Source organism: Pyxicephalus adspersus, chromosome 5 (genome assembly GCF_032062135.1).
Source record: "Pyxicephalus adspersus chromosome 5, UCB_Pads_2.0, whole genome shotgun sequence".
Lineage (NCBI taxonomy): Eukaryota > Metazoa > Chordata > Amphibia > Anura > Pyxicephalidae > Pyxicephalus > Pyxicephalus adspersus.
Genome location: NC_092862.1, coordinates 142,760,150 through 142,765,700, shown reverse-complemented (window position 1 = coordinate 142,765,700; position 5,551 = coordinate 142,760,150).

The window sequence follows — 5,551 nt, the reverse complement described above, 5'->3', positions numbered from 1 at the left end:
TATCTATCTGTCTATCTATCTATCTATCTATCTATCTATCTATCTATCTATCTATCTATCTATCTATCCCTCTATCTATCTATCTATCTATCCATCTTCACTTTCATCAGTGAAGCTGGATGATCTGGATGGAATGGATCTGGTCCAGGATTGAAAACATTTGCTAACAAAGAAATCCATTCCAGGATTGTTGGATCACCCAGCTTCACTAATGAAAGTGTATCCTCTCCAGCTTAGGAGAGCTAATAATTCAGGCCCATTGCCGTAAAGGCCGGTGCTGTTTGATAAGTGACCACAATGACTTTGCTTTGTATATGTAACAATATAAACATTTACTGATAATAATATTTAGGATAAATTGCATTTGTAAAACCACATGGTGCAATAAGGTTGATTTTACAATTGAGGTTGTTCAGATAGCAAAATGAATTATCTTCTTGCAAGGGATATATCACTTAGCTGAATTTGACCAAATCATGCTGAAATCCTGTTTTTTTCTGATTCCCTTGCACGTTATTCAGTATTCTTCGCAAAGTGAACAATCCCCACGTTCTTTAGCTAAGTGAAATATCCCTTGCAGAGTGATAATTCACCTTGGTAAGTGAACAGCCTGAATTTCTTTTTAAAAGCTGTCCCGTCTGTTCCCCGGCACCAGATCAATGAGCTCATTTTCATTCTGGAGATTTCAAGCAAAGCGTCGGGAGGCTAAATATATCTTGTAGGCACTAATGAAGTTCTGAGCTCCGCCAAGCGCTAGTAAAATACACAGAGAATTCCGCCCGTGTGATGAAAATAAACTCTGAAAACTTCACGTTCTGTGCAAAGGACTCAGAAGAGAAAAAAAGAACTGGGAATAATTCATGTACAGGCCCCAGGTTGAGTGCTGGATTATGTTGATCTCCAGTAATCTGAGCCGAGCGGTGAAACTTTCTAGAGAAACAGCGGTGATCTATAAACTAATAACATATCAGTGTATATTTAAGAAGCGAGCCTTGATTAGTTCAAAGAATGTTATTAGCAGGAATATTGTGAGCCGTACGCTGCACCAAAATATGCCAAGAATGCTATTAACGGGTCTGCAGTTAATTACTTGAATCGGATTCATGTACTGGCAAGTTTGCACATTATTATGTAATTGAGTGGAAACATGTGTGATTTGCTGGGCTGCAATGCGAAAAGTGATGACGGAGCAAAATGTCCCATCGCTGGCACCAGGGGTATCCGTGTGTACATGGAACTTCCACTATGGAATCCCAACGGAAAGATGAATGGGGGGAAGGTGATGTCTTTGTATTCTATGGATTGTCTGCTGAAAGCTGTATACAGAAAGAGATATTTTACATAGAAACAGAAAAAACATTGCAAAGACAGATAAATGGATGAAAAATAGAAAAAGATTAATGGATTCCGGGTAACTCAAAGTGAAGGGGCAGCAATGTAATTCTAAATAGAGGTATCACTGATGTTGATAAAATACATACATTGGGCCTGATTTAGTAAAGCTCTCCAAGGCTGGAGAGGATATACTTTCATTGGTTAAGCTGGGTAATCCAGAAAACCTGGAATGCATCTGGTCCAGGGTTGAAAACATTTATTAACAAATAGAAGAAATCCATTTGAGCTTTGCTGGATCACCAAGGTTCAAGTGACTGCGCATAGTAGTTTCAAATCACTCCCATTCAACTGAAATGGGACTTTGTGCAAGCGGTTTAGCTTGCAACAGATTGCTGTGGTCAGCCACGGGCCTGAAATTAGCCTTTAGGTGTAGTAATGTCATGATGAAGGGAGTGAAATCATCGTTAGCTGGATGAAAGAAAGAAAGAAAGAAAGAAAGAAAGAAAGAAAGAAAGAAGATTTATATGGGGTCCTAATTTGTACTGCAAGCCCTATATGTTACCAAAACCCATTATATTACTAAAATCTAGAAAAATCTAGCCCAAAACCTGTTATATTACTAAAATCTAGAAAAAGAGAGAGAAAAATAAATAAATACATATGGGGGTCCTAATATGTAGGAGAAACCCCTTATGTTACCAAAAAAAATTTAAAAGTTTCTTTACACTTAGCATTGGAGAATATAAACTGACTAGAAAGAAAGAAAGAAAGACAGAAAGGAAATGGAAGGAAAGAAAAGAAAGAAGAGCAGCGCCTCCTGGGAAGGAAGTGTCATGTATCCCAGGAGGCTTCCGGTTGCGCCTTTTGCACATGCCAAAAAAGGGTTTTTCCTGCAATAAAGAAAGAAGTGCCAATCTCACGCATGCACAATAAGGTCGGCACTCTTTTCCCCCCATTTTCAGCAAGTTACGTCACCCAATCTCGTGCCTGTGCAGTGTGTGATTGGGTAATATAGCTGAAAGAAGATGGAAGAAGATGGCAGCGCCAGGCGCTTCTTCCGGGCCAGGACGAAGTAGGATTCCAGAACATCACAAGACCGAATCGAGGACAGCTCCAGAGAAATGAAGGGTAAAGTGAGATTTTCTTTTAAATTTTAAAATTAGTTTCACTTTAAAGGGCATGTAGAGTTATAATATTAAGAAGGGATGGAATTGATTGAATTAATTTAGGGTAACTCCCAAAGTGTAATGATGTCATAAAGAGTGTGACATCACCATGGTTGGGGGATAGAAACTCTGCATAGGTAGAAAAATGGATAGATAATGGAAAGTTTTGGGTCTGAGGTTAGGAAGAATCAGAAAATGTGTTTTAGGATTCTTTCTCTCTGAGCCAAGTAGCTGAGGTTTTGCCAAGGCTTCGTACACACGTCAGGTGATTCTCCTACGATTATAGTTTCAGGAATAGTATCGGACGAGAATCTAAGGGCGGATGTCTAAAGTCATCCATGGCGGATCAATGAACGACTGCAATGCAAGTGAAGGAGAGAGAGCACAGCGGGGTGCCGCTCCATCGTTCTCCCCCTCCCTTCTCCATAGAGCAGAATGGTGCTGTATGTACATGGCTCGCTCATGCATCTTTCAGTCTTTTGTCATTGGAAAGGATTGTGAAAGATTCTTTCCAATGACAAAAGTTTTATGTGTGTACCTAGCCTAAGAGCAGATCTGGTTGCAGGAACTCTATTAAAGTAAACCTTTCCTTCCCTTTCTCGACTTCCCTATGTAAATTCTAGTTGATTGGCTGTTATGATGACCTTATGCACCCCATACTTTCTGAGTCACTGTGCAAAAACAATTCTGCAGATCAGAAGTCCAACTAAGATCAGAAGTCCTTATCAGCCCAGTTTTTGGGGTCAATAATTAAAGTCGGCCACCATGACAGCCCGGAACTCTGATATAAAGATTGTTACACCTGGAGACTCATCTCCTGCAATCTTTATCCAGGTATATCTCTTATTCAGTTGTATTTATCACTTATTTTCCATTACAGATCATGCCATAGGAGGATTAAGTCTCCCTGGATGAAGAAGAGTTCAGATCTCCATAGGCAATGGCATAATGAACCTCACTATTGAAGTTTGCATAAAAAGTTTAGAGTGGGCTGAGCCATTAAAATGAAAAACAACTTTTGTGTTCCTAATTATGATTCTGGAATTATGTAATCATTCAGTTTTTTTTTCTTCTTGTCGTGAAAACATTGATGAATAATGTATATCGGCTGTCAGAGACGCTGTTGTATTCTCAGTGTGTTATGAGAGAACTGCAGGCAATACTCAGCATTCTGGAAGATGGGAACTGAAAAGCTGTTTCTGCTTTGTGATTTTTGTGGGGGATTGTTAGGAAGTTACAATGTTACATTAAAAAAATTAGGTCTTCCGCAAGTGATGAAGCCGGATCTCAGTAGAATGCTATTGGCCTGCTCCGGGCTCCAAATGGCTACTACATATAACACCATTTGATCTGCCATTCAGCCATCTCCCTGCTGCATCACCATTAGGCTGTTGTAGCTAAAAACAAGCAATCAGCTATAATGGATTTATATTGTTGTGGTTAACCTCACTTGTAACTATGTGCTATGTAACTATTGTATGAATGGCTGCTGCACAATACACTTGTAAATAGCTTTAACCCTGAGGTTCTTCTTTTTTTAGATAGATTCAGACAAGACTGGCCAGTTAGCAAATTGAGGGGTAAACATGCCAGGAAGGATATATAGAAAAGAACATCTTCTCTGTGCTATCCTGTACATATGTTCTCCTTTATCATGGATTACATCCCCCACTTTTTAGATTGTAAGCTCCTCTGGGCAGGGTCCTCACCTCCTCCTGTGTCACTGTTTGTAACTGTATGCCCTTTACATCCCCTTATATAATGTACAGCGCTGTTTAATATGTTGGCACTATATAAAGCCTGTTTAATAATAATAATTAGAGGGAACAGAAGTCTACCTTAACAGGTATTTATGGTTCTATACTGTAATATGTGTAGATCAATAGTCAAGCTACTACTGCTGTGTATGAGCATTCCTGATATGCCAGCAGATAGTTACAACAAAAAAAATATTGCCTAATAAAGTTAGACTGCATTTTTTAATAAGGTTGTTTTTTTATCCATAGGCACTTACTTATTACTTCTTATGTTGTAGGTCATCCTAATAAAACACATCTGTCTAAACAGGTGCAGTGAATAGCAAATGATATGCACGCAGTGAACGTTAAAACAATCTATCACTGATCTCTTTAGCTGCAGCTACTGTGGAATAATTCATCCCTAAAGATCACAGCAGCGACTTTTACATTATAAGGCTGGCAGGCTGCCAAGTTCCTGCTGCCATAGAAAGAAATAGAAGAGCAGTTGAGATTTCAGTGCTTCTGTTGAGGATGAATTGTTTCATAGCGCCTGCAGCAGCAAAGGTCAGGCTTGTTTTAAAACATGTACTGCATGGTTAGTAAGGCAAGGTTCAGACCTCAAGGTGGCTGGCACCTTGTTGCTGGGTCACTGGCACCATACTTAAAGGACCAGCATGTGCAGAAACCGCACCGTATGACAACCCCATTGCCATTCTGAACATAGTCTATCTATTCAGTATTGGAAACAAGCATAGCTGCAAATGAATCTGCCAGCTTATCAAAACAACAATCCATTCATGTGAAATCTTTGTATACATTTTGCAGGGAAGCCACTTATGGACATCTCTTGGATCCCCTATAGATCCAAGTTTGAAAAGATCGGTGCAGAAAGTAGGTGCAAGCTGAATAGAACAAGGAAGACCATTCCAGGGAGTCGGGGCAGCTCTAGAAAAGTCTTGGAGCCGTGGATGTGAGGAGGTTATGAGTGAGGACGTCATTAGTAGGTCATTGGACTAGCAGGGAGAGCAGCTAGGGGGGTATTTTTCTATCAGGGCAGAAGGGTAAGTGGGACAAGAACTGTGGAGGGATTGAAAAGCAAACCACAGGAGCTTGGACTTGATTCTAAGGTGAAATGGAACCCAACAAAGAGAGGCAGCAGAAGAGGAGTGGTGGGAAGGCTGTCTATGGGGTAGGTAGGTGGTCAGGCTGTGTATCAGGTAGGTAGGTGGAAAGGTTGTGTATGGAGTAGGTAGGTGGGAAGGCTGTGTATGGGGGAGGTAGGTAGGTGGGAAGGCTGTGTATGGGGTAGGT